General features: G+C 36.0%; 1 protein-coding gene across 1 annotated transcript in view; it reads left to right on the forward strand.

Annotated features, from left to right (window-relative positions):
- Positions 1–20,847, forward strand: part of SMC5 (structural maintenance of chromosomes 5) — a 171,679-nt gene that overhangs the window by 34,892 nt on the left and 115,940 nt on the right. The window lies entirely within an intron of this gene.

Here is a 20,847-nt window from a genome sequence, read left to right on the forward strand (position 1 = left end):
TCTTCTTTCTATTTAATCTGTGATTGTTCAGATCATGTATTGAAAAAGATTGGCATGAGCTTAGTAATGCTAGATTGTTTAAGTTTATGATTTTCTTTCTTTTTCAAGAGAAAACCCTAACTTAGGAGAATTGCAAGTATGACTAAATAAAAGAAGAAATTTAGAAATATAGAAACATTGTGGTTGGCACCATAATCATTACTAGAAGAATTTGTTGTTAACAAACTTATGTATAAAATCCATAGAATCACTCATGAATTGTCTTGTTACTTCCTTTCCCGGAAAAGAATGTCTTAATCATCCCCAATAGGTGTGCTTTGTGTGAAGATGAGGTAGAACCGGACAGACATTTATTAATGGAATGTTCCTTTTTCTTAAGACTTGTTGAAATTGCCCTCGTTCTATTTAATCTGTGATTGGTCAGAGGATATTTTGAAAAAGATTGGCGTGAGCTTAGCAAAGCTAGATTGTTTAAGTTCACGACTTTCTTTCTTTTTCAAGAGAAACGTATAATTTAGGAGGAATGCAAGTATGACTAAATAAAAGAAGAAATTTAGTAATTTTCTTTGTTGTTGGTACCATAATGATATAATCATTACTAGAAGAATGTGTCGTTAACAAACTTTTGTGTGAAATCCATAGAATTGCTCATGAATCTTTATCTCTTGTCGGAACTCATCTAACAGAAAAAAAACAGAGCGAATAAATGTCAGAATTGAGGGTAGCATTATTCCTCAGATAATAGAAGACAATTTTAAGGGAAACAAGGAAGAAAATAAAATTCAAAGAATCGAGCATTTGATTAAAATGCTAAGAACAAACTGATGTTCTTGTTACTTTCTTTCCTGGAAAAGAATTGTCTTAATTATTATATAGTGACAAATTTATATTATAAGATCCTTATGTTGGATAGAATTATAAATCAATGAAAAGGGAAATAGTCATCCCTGATACTTGTGCTTTATGTGGAGATGAGGACTAATCGGTCAGATTTTTATTTTTGGAATGTACTTTTGGAAATGTTCCTCTTCCTATTTATCTCTGATTGTCAGACCACACTATATGCTTAAATTTATAGTACAAGGGGAGATTGCTCTCTATCTATCAGCTTCCCTCGAGGAGCTTTGGAAGCTGTATGGCCCATTTTTATGGGGTATTTGAAAGGAAAGAAGTCGTATAATATTCAACAATAGGAAAGAGAATGCTTCAAGAGTTGGTAAAAATGTTGTTGAAGCTGTCAAGTAGAACATTCTTGCCCAGCTTAAAAATGGGCAAAACTTAGCTAACTTCCATGAAGATATTTGCTCAAGAGAAAGATTACCATAGTTTGGTCAAGTGGACAAAACCTCCTATTCCTTGGCTTAAACTTTTTTGCTTCGATGGAGTGTCCAGGGGGAACCTAGGCAAAATTAGGGAGGGAGAAATGATTGTGAACAAAAGGGGACTCTTGTGGCCGCTTACATGGGCTTGTTCGAGGTTGAAATGAATTACTAAATAGAAGCCAGGGCTTTCCTTTATCGTATTCAAATGACCTTGAAGCTAAACTTTTGATTCCTAATCATTAAAAGGTGATTCACTTAGCACCATGCGAAGTCTCAATTAAAGTTTATTGATACAAATGTTATATGTTACGGTTCTATAGTTCATATATGCATGCTTTATCTATGTTTTCATATGAATATTTAAAAATTTCCTTTATTTTATATAACCATTTCCTTTACCATCCTAATTGTCCCCAAAAATGGCTTGAAAAATGGTGGACAAGGAAACATGTTCCCCCATGTTAGAAACTTGAGATGACTGTTCTACCCATGGGCCACAACAATGAGCACCATATAAAAAATAAAATATATATGCAATCCCAATGATCGACAACCGATTTGAATTCATAAGACTTCTGATACTATCAGTAAGACATCAATAATCAAGCTTAATTATAAGACTACTATTTTCTGTAGAGATCAATAAATTAAGACAATGATTTGAGTAGCTGGAAACTCCTCTGTCCCCTCCCCTGGCTACTCCTCTACCCCACCTTGGGCGTGCATATCCCCGTATCTGTATGATATATATATATATATATATATATATATATATATATATATATATATATATATGGGATGGATACACATCAGATTCCTTTCCCATGTGTGCCCTCTAATCCTTAATTTTTTCTTTTGATGGAGATCAGCCTTTAGGCTGAACTTCTTTAGCTAGGAGCCAAGGAGTCAAGTGTATCTATTCCGCCAAATTTGAGCTGGGCATATCCCTAGCCTCATGCCTTTTAGATGTCAGAGCCTTGCCCTCAACAAGACTTGATCCTTCATGGGCTCATTTTGAACATTTCAACTTCATTAGCAGACCAAAGGCCCATTGACAAATCCTTAATTTTTTTACTATACCAAATGCCATAAATCTTTTATAATTTAAAACAAACTTCAATCATCCAACTTTTTAAATTTAGTATAATCAGAAATCTACACCAAATGAGGAAGACAAATAGAAATGCTTTTCTATTGCAGCTGGCCATCTTTTGGGTTATCTTCCAAAGCAACTCTACCATTTAAAATTTTTTGTAAAACAAAAGGCACAAAGCCTATATATATTAATATTTAAAAGATGAACACATTGTAATGGACATTGAAATATTCAAAATTAGTCCATCTCTTCTAAACAGACTCATCTTTCTCAAACACCCTTTGCATACTTAACTGCAAATTAGCCCCCACACTATCGACTATTTAAATGAGACTATCAGCATAGATTTGTTAACTAGGGAAATGCTTGATCAGAGAAAAAACCCCGGTGGGGATGACACCCACAATATAGTGCACTAATATGTATGTTCCTTGTGTGACCTTGTTAGGAGCCAATTACAATGCAATCAGTAGAATAGTCCTTGTATCAACTTATAAACCATATGCCACTATCAAAAATTACAAAATCAATGGCAAATTAAATTTAGGAGAAGCATTACATACTATCGACTACCATTCTTTCACATGAAAATTGGGAACTATAAGTAAAATCAAAACTAGGCATGTGGCCTGCAACTCATTCTTCTTCCATGAGTTCGACATCTTCATCATCTATGAATGCAGCACCCAAGGAGCAACCCACATCAGGGACAATAGTAGTTACTGCCAACCGACCTTTGTGAGTCGAGCATGCAGCTGCAGGATCATCTTGAGTTATAGGAGCTAGCTCATTCTCTTCAACATCCAAGGTGTTTTTCTCACCCTGAGGCAACGCATTTGGATAAATAGGAACCAGCTGCTCATTTGCAGCGACTTGATGAATAGGGGCAAGAATATGAACAGGGACAACCTCACCCAATTGTTGCAGTTTCAATTGAAGGCGACCGTTTCCAAGCCCATAAGCCATCAAATCAAGTATGCCATGTGGCAGCCAAAGATACCTGTAGTTTCCACCATTTCATACTCCATTAGTCTATTAAATTATTATACCACATATCCACCTGGACCATCGCATTTAACAAAATGACTTGTTAATGTATGGATTCGCAAAAGCCAAGCACGGGGCCTATCCTTCTCCGTTTTAGAATTGGGCATAATCACTTATGAAAGTTTAGCTTCGCTATCAATGATTTTAATTTTTTTTTGAGAATTCCTCCTTGGAATGTTGTAAAGGAGTAATTAAAGCTTCACCAAAATCAATGGCCATATTTGTCACTTGATCTGCTGCAAAGTTGCCTTCCCTATATGAATGGTATATTATGAAAAAGCTAAGTTTATTCGTCAAATGCGAACTTCTCTTGAGAATATAGTGCAACTTCCAATTGTTACAGTAACGAATCATTAGTGCATTGATTAATAATAGTGAATCTCCCTTTATATGTAATTTGTCAATGTTATATGATAATGCAGGTTCTAACCCATAAATGGCTGTCAATGCTTCTGCCTGATTATTAGTGCCTATTGGTAATGGAATGGCCTTGGCTACAATCACATTCCCCAAATAATCGCGCATGCATATTTCAACACTTGATAATCCTAGGTTGCCATGTGAAGTTCCATCAAAATTGAACTTACACACATCTTGCTGTTCTGGTTTATGCCATTTGACTTCTTTCCTGTTGATTTTTGTTATCTGGGACCTTGTTTTAGCAAATGGAATTTTGATGCTAGTCCAGTCCATTAGGATTGCAGCTCGTTAAGATGTGAATTCATCTTGTCACTTATTGAGCTTATTATGTGTCTTTTAACCATTTCCAAATTTGAGGTCTGCTTATGGAATATATGCTCGTTTCTTTCCCACCAAATAGACCAAATTGGAATTGCAGGAGCAATGATCCACAATTCAGCAAGCACTGAATTAGGATGTAGGGTAGGCCATGCCTGGAGAAGATCCCATAGTGTACGGGTGACTGGGAAACAACAGTGTAGTTTTGACATTATTAGGTACTAACATTCACTTGCAAATGGGCAATGTAAACATAAATGATCTACTGATTCATTTACCATGCAACATAGAACACGCTTGAAAGGTTGGTCACATATCTTTAGCTTCACTAATCTATTGCTAGTCAAGATGCAATTATGTAGCGACTTATATATCAATATTGCTTTTGAAGTAATGAAAATATTCTGTAATAAATTAGAAAATTGTATTATATCTGTATTTGTTTTTTTTATCTAAGTTATCATGGTTTGTCCCTGGACTCCCTAGATCTGCAGAAGTTTGAACTGGTTCAAAGTTCGGGTCTGGTTCGGGCAAGGCTCCAAATTTTGCCTGCTGGTTCAAACCAAATTCGAACATGGGTGAACTAGGCCAAAAAAGCAAGCCAAGTTTGAATCCAGTTTGAACGACGTGCTTTCTAGGCCCCATAGACGGCAATAAAGCACTTTTTTTTTTTCAAAATTTAATAAGTTTTTGGCATCCACAACCCTGTAAGGTTGTTATGAAATGCTTTTAGTGGCCTCTCATTGTCATTTTTTTGTGGCCTATCATTGCCATTGTCATTTTTTGAAGAATTTGATGCAAATACCATTGTTGTTTACTGCTGATCCCATTGGCCTTAGCTCTATTGCGGAGTCAACTAATGTCAGAGAAGAAGACGATGAAGATGAAGAAGAAGAAGAAGAAATGAAGATTGAAAAACTTAGAATATTAATAGATTTTTATTCCATTAGTTGAACAATGAAAGTGAAACAATGATACTTGAACTTGACACTATGGTTTATTTTTAATGTTTTTAATCTTTGATGTTGAACTATATGATGGTATGATCACTTTGATTACAAGTTTGTGATGTTTTTGTTGTTTAAATGTGTCTACACCAGTATGCTACATTCTAATTTTAACTCATGCTTCATAAATATGTATGTGTATATATATAAATATATTTGTTTATTTTTTACATGTTTTTGTACTAACGAACCCGAACCCCTTTCTGTAATTTAGATGAACTTGCAAACCGGTTCTTGAACTTCGAACTTGGAACTGAACTTGAACCAGTAACTTAGATTTTTATGAATGTTGTATCCAATTGTATCCATATTGCGCATCTATATAAAAAGGCCGCATCTGGATCCGATACCGTAACCATATTTGTATCCGACTTTGCAATGCTTATTAAACACATGCAGAAGGCAGCGACCACGTGATTCTATTATTTCAGAATTGGTAATGGTAATCCATTTCTTACCGGTTATCTTATGATACCATTTGATTATTTACAAGTGGATTCGAGAGAGATTTTAAGTAGGGGCTGGAGCATTGATAGTATTGCATTCTTGGGAGTATTCTTTGGTGAATAATAGATCACTTTTTCAGTTTGAAGCTTGATGTTTGGTTGCAGATTTGTTGCTACATTTTTTGGTTTTCTTTTATTCAAGGGAGTTCACACTCTTCATTGTCAAGGCAGTGAGGAATTTCAGTTGATGATTGCTTGGATGTGTGTTACAAGCACTTTTGACTTGATTTTTCTTAACTCTATGTTTTTCACACATGCTTATACTTGCAGAATTCATTGTTTATTCTTGGAGTTGGTTTGGGTCAGCAAACTCCTATATGTCATGGGTCATCTTTCAGAGATCCTTGGAGATAACAAAAAATATTTCCATCCTTGTTCACTCTCCCATCAGCCTATATAAGATATTTTTCCGTTGTCCTACATATGAGGTGGGTGGGTACTTCTGATTAACAGTTGAGTACTTTATGAATGTGGCTGATCAGCAGTCCTTTTGATCATAGGATAGGTGCTTCTGATAAACTCTTTAGCTACTTTAATACTCATGTCTCCTATGTTTCAATGAGATTTCAATTTCTTTACCACTACCCTTGTTTTTTCATATTGTTTATGGTGACCTCAGTCTATGGACAGATTGATTTTGAGCTCTTGCCAATTTCAATGCAGCCAGTTGTGGGAGAATTTCTAGGTATAGTTCAGTTATTTTCCACTTCCACTTGGGAGAGTATTGATCCTGCAATCCATTCATGATGTTAGTATGCATGCTCTTAGATGATGACTGGTTGATTCCCAAGTGTTGATGAAATTATTGTAGTAAGTGATGATAGATGTACTATTTGTTTAGCTGATTTTAGGGTTGTTTATGCTGATTGCAGTTGGCTTACAATACCTATTGTTATGGTCGATAAAATTGGGTATATGTCAATGTATTAATTAATAAGTAGGATATATTTTCCACAAGTCAAATTGTCATATTGGTATCATGATTCAACTTTGTAGTTTTTTTGAGTCAAACTCATTAACCCATGTTTCTTGAGTAGTGGCTCATAAGAACCCATCTCTCATGAGAATGAGTGGAACACTTAGCACTTATTGCATGTGGATGATGCTTACAAAGGTGAAGCACATGGACTTCCCACGAGGTCACCCATCCAAGTACTACTCCAGCTTGAGTGTGCTTACCTATAGAGTTTTCTCCATGCTTAAGCCCACATTGCTTGCAATCTCATATGCAAAACCTTCAGCAAGTGTCGATGTGAGTTTTATATGCTTCAACATTATTAGAATATTTTTAGGAGCCTCGGTTTGCGTTATATTTAGCTCATTCTTGTAGAACCTTAGTTAAAGGTCATTTAGGCTTTCTAATTTAGTTTGCTTATTCAACTCTTTATCTAGACATTCTCTTTATTTAGACAATTTTGCTTTTTTGTTTGTGCTATTATTAGCATTTGCAAACTCTATTTAAGAGTTCATTGTTAATACACTATTCATTCCATTTTCTTCGTTCATCTTGTTTTTAACAATTTCATGCGTACCAGAGCATATTTTTTTACTATAATTCGTGCTTTCCATACACAAGAAGAAAAATAATTTAAAATTTCACCACATAAGAGAAAATTGTCTGGAAAGCTAATTTTTCCTATAATTTGTGCTTTCTATACATGTGGAAAAATAGTATGAAAAATTTCCTTGTTTTATTCTCTAGGTGCCACGTGGTTGTTTTTAGGGTTTTCAAAATTTTGGTGACCTGCAATTGCAATCAAAATCACAAGTCCAAGCTTTAAAAAAAATGTTGGTTAGAAGTTGCGTTATTGTTCTGCCCAATGTTGAACTATTGTGAGGCTTGCACCAACTTTTTTTTACACCCACGACCTGGCTATTAGCATAGTTTTTCTTTTATTTGTATTTGACAAAGATAAATAAAAGAAACAAACCTGCACTTTTTTTTCCATTTTCTACGACCTTCAACAACATTGTTGTTATAGAGATTTTCAATAGGTTCTAGCTCGCATAATTTTTTTCTGCCCACTCTGTTTTTTCAATTTTTTGCTTTTTTTAGGCACATGGACAGATTTTTGACGATTTTAAGGCCTACTCACATTTTTGTTTTGATTTTTTTTGGATTTTCTTTTCTTTTGTCCATGTTTGTAGCATTACTGTTGTCCTTTTTTGTCTACCCACGATTCTTTTTTTTTGATTGATAATTAGAGATTTCATTGATTCAAAAAGTTTCATTACAACCGAAGGCCATTGCATGGCATGCCCAAACACCCAAAAACATTGAGCCTCACATAAGCATAGTGACAATCAGATACCCTCCCATCACCCAACCCAAAGGTTTGCAAAAGCATAAAAATCACAACATAGCATTTATATTTCATGATTCGAGTCTATTTTGGTCAAATTTGTGATTTCTGCATGCATTGAAAAAGACTCGTGTTATAACATTTCTTTCTACCACTGTTTACATGTTTTTCTCTTCAACTTGCATTTTTTGAGATAATATTTTGTCGTTTATTTCTTATTTTTTATTCCGTAGTATTTTTTGGAAATTTTTTCATATATATTTTTTGAAACCCTAATCCGCCGACTTGGTTTTCTATTTTGGGTGTTACAATGTCACTAGCCTACGGTTTCCTATTATCTTTTTGTATTTCTCAAATTTTTTTTTGAAAAGTATTTTTTTGATAATATTTTGGTAGGCTTATTTAGTTTGTTTTCTTATTGATTTTTCAATACTTTCTAGTGTGTTCGATTTTGCTGTTTATTGCAATGCATGCCTTGATATATGTGCTTTCATAGGGTTGACAATGGATAATTTTTTTTATTGATTTAAAAACCAAGTATGAAAGGGTGCTAGAAGCATATGATGAAAGAGGGAGAAAAATCAGTGAAATGACCAAGATTATTGCAATGTTTTAGAAGAAACAAGGGAAGAAAAAGGTAGTGAGTGAATCTTCTTAGATGATGATTAAATCATCACCAACTTCCCCTCCCCTACTATTGAACTTCCCTAGAACCCACTTCATTATGGAGAGTTATCAAATGAAGAAATTGAAGAAGAGAAGAGTACACTCAAAGTTGCTCAATTGGAAGTAGTGAAGAGATATGAGGATAAGGTGAGGAGCTAATGCCATATTTGACCTCCATTATGTTGGAGGGTGGTTGCAATTAAATGGCTGCAATTACAACACTTGGAAGAAACACATGATAGTGATATTTGAATATTTGTTGTCATGTTGATATCGTTTTGGGTATTGAATCATGTCCTACTCAAGTTTAGACAAATCAAGCTTAACTGGATGAATGTAAGCTAGAAGTCGTCACGTCTTAACCTTGCATATATCAGTATTGATTGAGCAATCGGTTAAAGAAGAACTTTCAGTATTAACCGAGCAGTTGGTTAAAGAAGGGTATCCTGCTTGTAGTGTTGACCAAGTGGTCGGGCATCAAAGGACTCACATTATTAACCAAGTGTTCAATCTCAGTATTGACCGAGTGACAACAAAATGTAGGTGTCTATTATTTAATTGATTGAGGTTGACTATTTGGATGTTTATTGATTATTTGGAAGCGTATTCAAGCCGACTTGTCCTAGCTTATGATATATAAGAAAGTTCAAGTTGTGAGGATAAGCAGAAGAAGTGGAATATGAAATAAGATGGATATGTGAGTGAAGGCAAAGGCAGAGCAGGAAAGTGTGGAAGATAAGCTGCAAAGAACATCTAATCAATGAGGATCCGAAGATCAAGCCGGAACAAAGATCTGAATCTGCAAAGTTAGTTGCTTCATAAATCAGGTCAAATTGCTGTTACCTTCCAACCAATTGTAGCAGTAAAAAAATCTCTTAACATAGTTGACTTAACAATCATTTTGTAAATCCTCTAACAAGGTGACATTTCAAGATTGAAGTGTTTGAAAACCTCTAACCAGACCACTCCTAACAGGGTGATCTAAATCCTCTAACAAGGTCATACTTATTTGTATGTATTGTAACCTTTAACAGTAACAAGGTTGGCTCCTAGCAGGGCTCACTTCAAAAGAGTGAAAAATATTGTGACTAGTTGCAAGGTGGTGTTAACAGGGTTGGCTCCTAATAGGGCTCACTTCAGAATAGTGAAAAATATTGTGACTAGTTGCAAGGTGGTTTTTCCCAAATTGGGTTTCCATGTTAAATCTTGGTGTCAACTATGTTCATGTTATTTACTTAATGCCTTATGTCTTTCAACTAAGTTACTAAAGGCTAAAACAATTTAATAATCATAAGATTTCTTTGTTAATTGAGTGAATAATATTCTAGTGTTAACTAAGTACTGCATGATCAATGGAGAGTTTGGTTTGACATCTAGTGACAGGGAATTGTTTTTGGTGTAACTAATTCACCCCTCCCCTCTCAGTTACACTCTTCATTTTCAACAATTGGTACCAGAGCAAAGAGGTGAGATTGGAATATGTGAACACCAAGGAGCAGATAGCAGATATATTTACTAAGGCGTTACCTAAGCATGCATTTGTGTATCTAAGAGGTAAACTAGGGGTTATTCCTCTATCTGATGCTCACTAAAGCAAAAGATAGTGAGGCATCAACCAAGTTCCATTGAAGATCTATCAAGTTGGTGCAGGTTGTCACACTTCAAGTGTGAAATACAGAGCATATTGCATATGAATCAGTACAAAGGTACATAGTAACTTCAAAGTTTGTATCCTTTGGCATTTGATGTCAATGAGGGAGAGTTCAATGTCAAAGCAAAAGAGGGAGAGTTTTTTAGAAGGAAGATATTCATATGAGAGAATGTATAGCAAAGAGGGAGAAAATAATAGAATTTCACAAGAGAGTGTTGACAGGGAACTAATAAAAACAAATCCAAGCATAATCTTAGAGGGAGTTGGTATGGATGAGAATCAGAATGAAACTAAGGATATTATCTAATTGCTCATACTTTTATCAGTTTATGTTGACATGTTGTGTTGCCATCAATGCCAAAGAGGGAGTTTGTTGGAAACAATTCTTCAATTGTATGATGTCATCGATGTTACACAAATGTTAATGCAATGAAGAGTTTGCAATATTAACTTTGCATATTTTAGTATTGACCGAGTAGTCGAGTAAAGAAGAACTTTAAGTATTAACCGTGCAGTTGGCTAAAGAAGGGTATCCTACTTGCAGTATTTATCAAGTAGTCGGGCATGAAAGGACTCACAGTATTAACCAAGCATTCAATCTCAGTATTGACTGAGTGACAACATAATGTAGGTGTCTATTATTTAATTGATCGAGGCCGACTATTTGGATGTTTATTGATTATTTGGAAGAGTATTCAAGCTGACTTGTCTTAGCTTATGATATATAAGAAGGGTCAAGTTGTGAGGATAAGTAAAAGAAGTGGAATATGAAATAAGATGGATATGTAAGTGAAAGCAAAGGCAGAGCATGAAAGTGTGGAAGATAAGCTGCAAAGAACTTCTAATGAGTAAGGATCCAGAGCTCAAGCTAGAACAAAGATTTGAATCTGCAAAGTTAGTTGCTTCATAAATCAGGTCAAATTGTTGTTACCTTCTAACCATTGTAGTAGTAAAGAAATATCTCAACAGAGTTGACTTAATAGTCATTTTGTAAATCCTCTAACAAGGTGACATTTCAAGATTGAAGTGTTTGAAAACCTCAAATCAGACCACTCCTAAAACGGGTGATGTCAATCCTCTAATGAGGTCATACTTAACAGTATGTATTGTAACCTTTAACAGGGATGGCTCCTAACAGGGCTCACTTCAGAAGAATGAAAAATATTGTGACTAGTTGCAATGTTGTTTTTCCCAAATTGGGTTTCCACGTTAAATCTTGGCGTCAACTGTGTTCATGTTATTTGCTTAATGCTTTATGTTTATGCAACTAAGTTACTAAAGGCTAAAGCAATTTACTAATCATAAGATTTCTTTGTTAACTGAGTGACAGGAATATTCTAGTGTTAATCGAGTATTGCATTATTAGTGGAAAGTTTGATTTGACATCTAGGGATAGGGAATTGTTTTTCGTGCAACGGATTCACCCCTCCCCTCTTAGTTACACTCTTCAGTTACAGTAAACTGGTTTGATACATGATATGGAAATAGAAGTATAACAAAGAATTAAATAAAAATGCAATGTTTTAGGAACCTTGCCCGAGCAAAAATCGCTTAGATAGTAATCCTACCCAAAGGCGATGTTAAGGCACGATTTGATCCGACAAACCTACTTTTCAGCACATCCATGAGGCAGCGCCAATGCCCTTCTCTGATAAAAGATTTCACTAACCCCCTTCCTTTAGAGGCCTTTGCCAGAGAATCTATTTATGCCTGTGAAAGGTTGCCCCTACATAACATTCTGATGTAAAATTCCTTCACCTCTTGCTTTATTTTCTTAACCTTCAAACCAATCTTCTGTGCTTTCCCAAGTATACCAAACACCCTCGTGAACTCACCCGTAGTGAACAAACTCTCTAAATCACGACCAAGGTAGGAAACAATACTAGATTTGGAGTGCATGTCATACGTCTCAATCATTGTATGCAGGGGACCCTCAAACTCTGTGACACAAAAAATAGGTATTTGAGTTGCCTACTGGACTTGTGCCCTTTGCAAACTCTCCTTTACGGGATCATTATGAGTGGTCTCTTGCAACCATTTCCAACACTCGGGTACGAAGCCTCGAAGGGTATGGTATATGGTGTTATATAATACCTAAACATAGTGGTAGATGTCATCTGTACCTTTGGTCTTGTTTTCTTGTTCCTAGTATTAGTGTGACTTGCAACTCACACTCCGAAAGGCAAGATTTGTGCATTTTTAGTCATATTGCTACTTGCACTAGAACCAGAACTTGACTTGCTTGCTTGCAACTTGGTCTTCCAACTTCTCTTCCCGGCTGAGTCCATAACGATTTCCTATCTTGTCATTTTTGTGCAAAATTAAAAACGTCTAGGGATTTCACCCTCTTCCCTTCCTTCAAATGTATGACTTCTATGTCTTCGTTTTCCTTCCAATGCTTAACTTTGGGATTCTTTGTTTGTCTTTCGGCTGTGAATTTGTGCGGCTTCCAACCCCTTGATGTTCCTTTCCTATGATGTTCTCTCACACGGGAGTAATACCTTGTCTCTACTCATGTCCACCGTTTAGTAAAAAACACATGACGTGAATATCTTCTCTCTTGCTTGCTGGTTGCAATCTTGATGCGATTGTATTCTTAGTTCCAATGTCCTTAGTATGCTGCGTTCTTGGCTATTTTGTTCCTATGCGTGACTTTCTCGTTCTTACTTGGCCATTTAATGATTTCTCTCCTTGCCTACAAATGTCTGCACAATGTTTTTTCTGTGTTTCCCTTCAAGTGAGTGATATCACTTCGTTTGGAGCAATTGCCTGTACGATACTATGTATTCTAGCTGCATTTCTAACTTATCGTACGATGTTTCTAAGTCTTCCTTATTATGTCGCTCGTCATCGTACGCCACGTGGTAGGATTTTTGGCTAAGGGTACGGTGTGCTTTGGTGTTCTTTTTGACTTTTCAACTTTCCTCGATGTGTGCATCATACAACTAAGTTTAGTATGGCCTTTTGTTTCCTTTCAAGTCATCGTATGGTGACTTGCTTCTCTAGTCTTCTATATCGTTTGGTGTTGGAATAACTTCCAATTCAATGGAGACAGTACATGTTGCTCCAAGCAAGTCACTCAATAGAACTATGTCGTATGCTTATGATATCCTTCTTGATGTTCAAAGTTAGCTCGAAAAGATCAATTCCCACTGTACGGTGTAATTGTTTCATCCACTGGTGACTTTTGTGTGGCCGTACGGTATTGTTGTCTCTTGGATCGTATGGTGTGATTGGCTTATACGTTTGCCTTTATATGTTTGTACAGTGGTTGTATGATACTCTCTTGTTCCTTTGTCCAATTTCCTTTTTTTTCTTTCAATGTACGGTACTTGTATGATGGTTTCCATTTGTTTTTATTACTTTTCTTAATTTTCTTAATTTTTATAACTTTTTTATTTTTTATTTTTTTATTGTTAATTTTTTTTCAATCGTCGCTTAAGTCTAAGTTATTTTGCCTATCAAGTCGTGAGCCATAATCTCTTGGACCCTCATGCCTCTCATGATAAATTTTCCTACTTTGAACCATTGATTGTGTCTTCTATTCCCTTTCCATCCAACGTCCATAGCTTAATTGCTCAGTTGTTGCCAACTTCCCACACCTTGTATGGTGCTAACCGGTTTACTTTAAATTTGCCCGGCTTGATCTCATTGCAGCTGTTATATTTCAACACTAGTTGTTTGGGTGTGAATCTCATTTGCTTGATGGTACAACGCTTCAATCCTCACTCAACGTGCTCACCTCAGAGTCTTGGTTGGAGAATACATTCCAAAGGAAGAGAAAAAGAATCGAAGAAGTGACGCCTTCAAAGGACCTGATCACTTAGACAGTGAAGAAGACACCAACTCCTAAGAAGGCAAAGAAAGCTCCCACATTGGTAGCTTTGGGCAAGGATGCGAATATAAACAATTTTGTAATAGAGATTGCCCAAACTCAAACGAATGGAAACTTGGTTGATCTCGGCCTAGCGGATTTCAATATTCAGTAGAGCACGAAATGGGGCCACTGAGACATGATACTAAGCACACAATATTGAGATTTTTGAATCAAGAAGTCGATGAAGAGCTGGAGGAGCTCAAGATATCAAAGGCTCAGCTCAAGGTCACAAACAAAGAGTTATCTAATTGTCTCAGGTAGTCGTTAGCCCTACTCTCCAACTAGGTAGGGAAATCATTAGACATAGGGTCTTTTGACCCATCTGCTGAAGAAAACAAGGCCCTGCTTGCTAAGTTGCAAGAAGAAAGACACTTCGGTCAAATTGGGTGTTAGTGGCTGGAAGATATGAAGTTAAGGGTTCTACCCTTAATTGAAAAGTTGGGTGCCCTTTGTATAAGGGTCGAAAAATTAAAAGACATCATGTACAACAATCTTTATTCTATCAAGACAAATAGAGAAAAGTATAAGGATTCCATATCCATGTTGTACAAAATCATGAGCTTGAAAGTAGAGAATGCAACCGATTTGGGCATTCTGAAGAATGGGGATGAGCCCCTATCCCATTGGATGAGGTTTCTCGAATTCAAAAGAGAGTATGGTAAAAGCTGAGAAGTGAATGAAAAAGTTATATAAATTAGTAAAGGAAGGGAAAAACAATTTTTGTCTATCTCTGGGAGCTGCATACGAAGTCTCATGTGAGCAAAAGTGGCGAAGTAGTAGATGTCGAGCACATGAAGATTGCCTACCAAGACTTCATTGATGGATTGGTGCGCCTTGATAAATTCTAGACTTTGGATCTCCACACTTAAATTGCCATAGATGGAATGCTAATGAAGGTGTTAGAGCAAATTCGGGTGGATATCATAGAAGGACTAGCAGCGGATCATGACTTTTGGATGATTCCATCCGACAATGTGTCAATCGCAAACATAGAGGATCTTGCGGAAATCATCGGGGTAATGAAGACACATAAGCTAAATCAAGAACGTGCCAAGCCTATCAACGATGGAAGCCAAAACGTTTCAGCTCCCCCAAACTGATCATCATCACTCTGTTATGAAGGACAAGTGCCATACTTTTCTATTTTTTGTATCTCTTTCTACCTTCTCTTAGCTGCAATCTTTGTTAACGACCAAAAGACCAAGGGCCTATCTATGTAACAATTTGATAATTAATGAAGTATCAACAAATTCTGGTGTCAATTCTCCCCCTATGTTTGAGACCACTGAGTGAGGCTCAAAAGTTTTCATCAAGATTGTTGTACATTGCATGTGTGTTTGGAGAATTGATCTACAGTGAAACAATGAATTATTAAATTTTCAATGTGTGATCAGAATTAATGGCTTTGGTGGTCTGAGAATTGTTGTAGTTTCATATATATTTCTATTCCCCTGTTCTGTAGTTGCTGTTTCATTCAGTGTATAGTAATTGAGATACGACTAAACTGTAAGGTCATTAAGTTTAATGTCTTGTTGAGCTTTGATGATTTTTGGGTAGTCTGAGAGTTACTGTGGCTTCAATTGTATCTCCATTTCCTCTGTTCATGATTGCATTTAGGAGTAGGACTGCATACTCATTTGTTAGTTGGTTAGATGCATGTAGAAGCAAAATTAGAAGTTGAAGTGCTGCAAAGAGGTTTTACTGTCCTCACAGTCATGGAAGCAGTCAAACTGGAATCTGAATCCAGACTGGGTCTTTTGTGATTGTGGGAATCTTCGTATTAGCCTCTTATGCTCTCTGGTTAAGAGCATAGCCCCTTCATTAGAGTATGATTCAAAACAAAATTCATTGCACATCATTCCAGAAGGGAGCTGCACCTTTGAAATTCAGAGTGAAGTTAAAGGAGGAGAGACACCAAAATATGCTTCCCATCTGTTGGCTACAAGTTGTTTTCTCACCCGTTAGGTAAGAAAGAGTCAGATTTCTGTTAAGAAAAGAGGAGAGAAGTAACTGTCAACCAACACTGAGTTCATGGTCATTTAGGCTTTCTAATTTAGTTTGCTTATTCAATTCTTTATTTAGATGTTGTCTTTATTTAGACAAGTTTGGTGTTTTGTTCACGCTATCATCAGCATTTAAACTATATTTAAGAGTTCATTGTAATGGAATATTCATTACATTTTCTCCGTTCATCCTGTTTTTAACAATTTCAAGCATGCAGGATAGAATACTCATATTTAATTCTCTTATGCTAAAGATTGCAATGGAAGATCATAGCGGTGACTCCAAGATTTCTTCCTAATGGTGGATACTTGCTTAGTGATAATAATGTGATATGCTGGTAGCATGTGGGGACTTATGCTAGTTAACTAAGACTATGTCAACCGGACTTTGCATGATATGGCTTCATAATGTGCAACAGAAATATAATGAATTTCGAGTCATGAAATGCAATTCAATGAGTTTAAACCTACAATTCTAACTTCTACTTTTATACTAGGCTGCAAGAAATATTGAATATCCTTGGACTCTACTGGGTGCAGTCATGTCATCAACTCCACCCTCTCAATGCAATCTTGTAAGGTGTGTTTGAATGATGTTCAAATTACTATCATTTCATCAAATCTCATCTATGGATGCAAGTCAATCATCAATTACCAATTGAAGTTAAATTCACAATAATACTATTCTAAATACAGTGGTTGCTCTATGATCAAGTTAAGCAAGCCTGCATTCACAATTACTTACACCCAGCTAAACTATTCAAAGAAAATTCTAACTAAATACTTACACTTGGTGAAGGTTTTGCAAATGGGGTTGCAAGCTTTGGGTTTAACTGTGGAGGAAACTCCGTAGTTAAGCGCGCTCGGGCTGGAGTAGTACTGGGATGGGTGACCTCCCGGGAAGTCTCGGTGCTTCACCCCTGTGAGCATCACCTAGATCCAATGAGTGCTAAGTGTTCCATTTATTCTCATGAGAGATGGATTCATGTTGAATCACTACTCATGAAACATGGGTCATCGAGTTTGACTCAAAATCACACAGTTAAATCCTGATATTCACATCACAATTTGACTAGCTGTGGAAATCATCTCCTACTTATCAACTGATGAGCTTAAGGGGCTTTCTAATGGATGGTTCATAAGGCACAACACTTGGTGAAGGTTTTGCAAATGGGGTTGCAAGCTTTGGGTTTAACTGTGGAGGAAACTCCGTAGTTAAGCGCGCTCGGGCTGGAGTAGTACTGGGATGGGTGACCTCCCGGGAAGTCCCGGTGCTTCACCCCTGTGAGCATCACCTAGATCCAATGAGTGCTAAGTGTTCCATTTATTCTCATGAGAGATGGATTCATGTTGAATCACTACTCATGAAACATGGGTCATCGAGTTTGACTCAAAATCACACAGTTAAATCCTGATATTCACATCACAATAAATACCTGAAATAAAATCTATTCTAAACAAGCAATGTAGGTTACCATGCACTACTCCACAAAGATCACAATTTTTCACCATGCAAACACAACAATGAATAGAGAGCAAATTTGACTATATATTTGTAACAATTCCCCAATAATCTCTCTTGCGAATTAGAGGAGTGGGGTTTATATATGATCCCCAATTACAGTGCATGACCAATATAAATATATAAATCAGCATCAATGGTGCAAATTTACTTAAAACCTTAATTAGGGTTGCTACAATAATTAGGGACATTGCCAACAAGAATAAATCACCTCAAAATAAGCCAATAAGAAAATTCAAAGGCATGAGGACCAATAAGAAAAATGGAAGATGCCTTGTCACCGTAGAACTCATCATCCAAGAGATGTACCCCACTTTCTTAATCATAATTGTACCAATCTCATCCATGGCGATACTGGGTAGTTTGCTATGCTGTAGTTCAATTACCTCTACCCTCTCTGTGCACGTGTCAAGTATTCTGTCGCAATCTGAAGTTTGCTTTTGCAGGTCATCAATGGAAATCATAAGTGAGAGAGAAACATCCAACTGACTCTTCCTAGATTGATTCCATTTCTTCTTTTAACTCGTCCAAGAAAAACTCACTGGAAGCATCAATGTCAAGGCCAAGTAATTCCTTCATTGCAACATGGACCTTCGGATGTATCTCAAGGAAAGGACCCTCAATATCAAGACAATCAGCCTGTGCATGTTGAAATGTGGGGCTCCTCATGGATAGGGAACGACACCGATAACCTAAGTTATACACAATTCCTCTCTCAGTTGCTCCTGAATAAAAACTGATACGTGGACACTCTTCAATGCCTTAAGACGAGGAATCAATTTGTCTCCAACTGGCTGAAATTCTTTCCATGTGCAGTGTGTGCATAGTGAGTGGGAGTGAAGAAATATGAATTTTATATAGTTTCTGCTGTCCAAGAGCTGTACATTTCAAAAATATCTGTGGATGTAAAAAATTAATGATAAATCCCATGCAGTTTTGGGAAAGTTTAAAGGACTCAAAAGGATCTTAAAAGGAGGGGTTGAAGCTCCCTAGTCAGCAATACTTCACTTTAACCTGCTTTACTGTTTGTGGATTATACAACAAAGGTGACATGTCATATTCAAAAGGTGGCAGGACTCTAAATATCTGCTGCTGCAAGGAATATGGCATTTTTCTTGTGATGTCACTGTTACACTGCTTTTTCAATGAGCAGGAATAATATTTATGATTCCATACAAATCTGGAATGGATACAAATTGATATTTCTGCTTTCATCAGGTCAGCAATGATATTTTAAATGCAATATTTGTAATTATACAGTATTGTTGTCTTCTCTGAAGTGATGTTGATTTCTCTGTCAGCAATACAAGAAAATCACACATTAATCTTTGTTTATTTTTTGTGGTGTAAATGATTTTTTTTTGTTATTCACTTTCAGTTATGTTTCAATTAAATGCAAACACTAACAAATCTGCACGTATACTAAGTGTTTGGCAAAATGCCAATACATCTGAACTTGTGAAACCATATCTTTGTTATCTAATTCTGTGATTTTGCATCATTTTATTGGTTTGAATGACAAGCATTGTAACTATTGAATGCAACTTATTTACAAATCAGAATACATAACTCAGCAAACCAACCTCACATTCTCAGAATTATACCTACACTTTGACAAATTGATAGTGGTGATAAGTTGCGAAAAACATGGTTCAACAACAGGGGTCGGCCATTACAAGTTTAGCCTCCAATTCTCTTACTGACAATTTCATTATTGAAGGTGTTCCTGTAATAGCATTAGGCTTTCTACTATCAGTCCATTGTTGTGAAATAAATTGATGCAGTATTCTGAATTCTCCACTAAAATACAAGATTGCAAACATGACTTTAATAACCTAAGAAAATCAAGATGCTTAAGAACACATAAATAACACCTTGGAATACTATAGATTTTGATTGCCGAAGTTAGTTTTTTCTTTTCTTTTATATCATGCCAAATATATTTGGAAACCAGTTATTTCATTGTAAAACTTCACTACTAAGACACTGGTTGTTTTGCTTTTACTTTTCTATTAGAGTCTCCCAAATTGTATTTGAGTGCTTGTTAGGATTCCGAGTCAGTGGCAACTAAGCTTATGCCATGTATTGAGGCTGGACTGGAAGAATTGTAATGTTCCGTTTTCTCCAAGTGACCACATAGAGGAGATTATTAGTTGTAGCTTAATTGGGTTTATTTTAAGGGAATATATTAATTATTGAAATGTTAAATAGTCCTACAGCCTATGAGATTTTTTAAATTTAATTAATCAGCAACTGGATATGTCTTATTTTATAAAATGACTTTATAATAATGCCAGTGACAAATTATAATGTAGAGTCACTTTTGAGGGGAGAAAAGTAAATTAAAAGAGAAGTAAAATGCAGTATTACTTTTGGAAAGAAAAAGCATTGTAAAAGGAGGAAAATATAGAATGAGGATTCATTTTTGACTTTTTATTTTCAAAGAAACTTTGCCTTGAGAGATTGAGAGCTTCAGCTTACAGGTTTAGCAAACCCTAGGATGGAAACCATAGAGGCTTTGACTTTTTGGACGACAACCCATATAAGTCCACTTGCTGAATTTATCCCCGGATTCACAGTTGCACATAATCAGTTTTCATGGAGATCTGTTGATCTATCTTGCCAAACTTCATAGGGTCTGTTATTTTATGTACAGAGGCATTCTGGGTGTGTGTAGCATGTTGGTATTGGGCATTTTCTGATTTGTAATAGCAGCAGGTGTTCGTAAACACCAATACATTTCTGTGTCACAAGAATACCCATTGGGTAGCTTTGATTCTCTGTATATTGTCAAATTAATTCCTTGAAAATCTATGTTGTTTATCTTGCATGTTCAATCTGCATGTTTGCATGTTGCGGTATTACTTAATGATGAAGCAAGACATGAGCAAAAATCTTAACTTAAATCAGATTTGAAGAATTGTCAAAGTCTGGAATATTTCACAGACATGCAGATAATCAAGATATCTTCTTTAGCCAAGAAATAGACTATTATTTGGGTGTTCACAAAGTCATATACTTTATTTTTGTAAATTTTCAGAGCACTAAGACTGTGTTGAGAATTATGTTATATTTTCATTATCAATGTAGTTTTAATGGTCACCTCTTT

Source organism: Cupressus sempervirens, chromosome 1, assembly GCF_028749045.1.
Source record: "Cupressus sempervirens isolate cs-2001-9-10 chromosome 1, ASM2874904v1, whole genome shotgun sequence".
In the NCBI taxonomy this organism is placed as follows: Eukaryota; Viridiplantae; Streptophyta; class Pinopsida; order Cupressales; family Cupressaceae; genus Cupressus; species Cupressus sempervirens.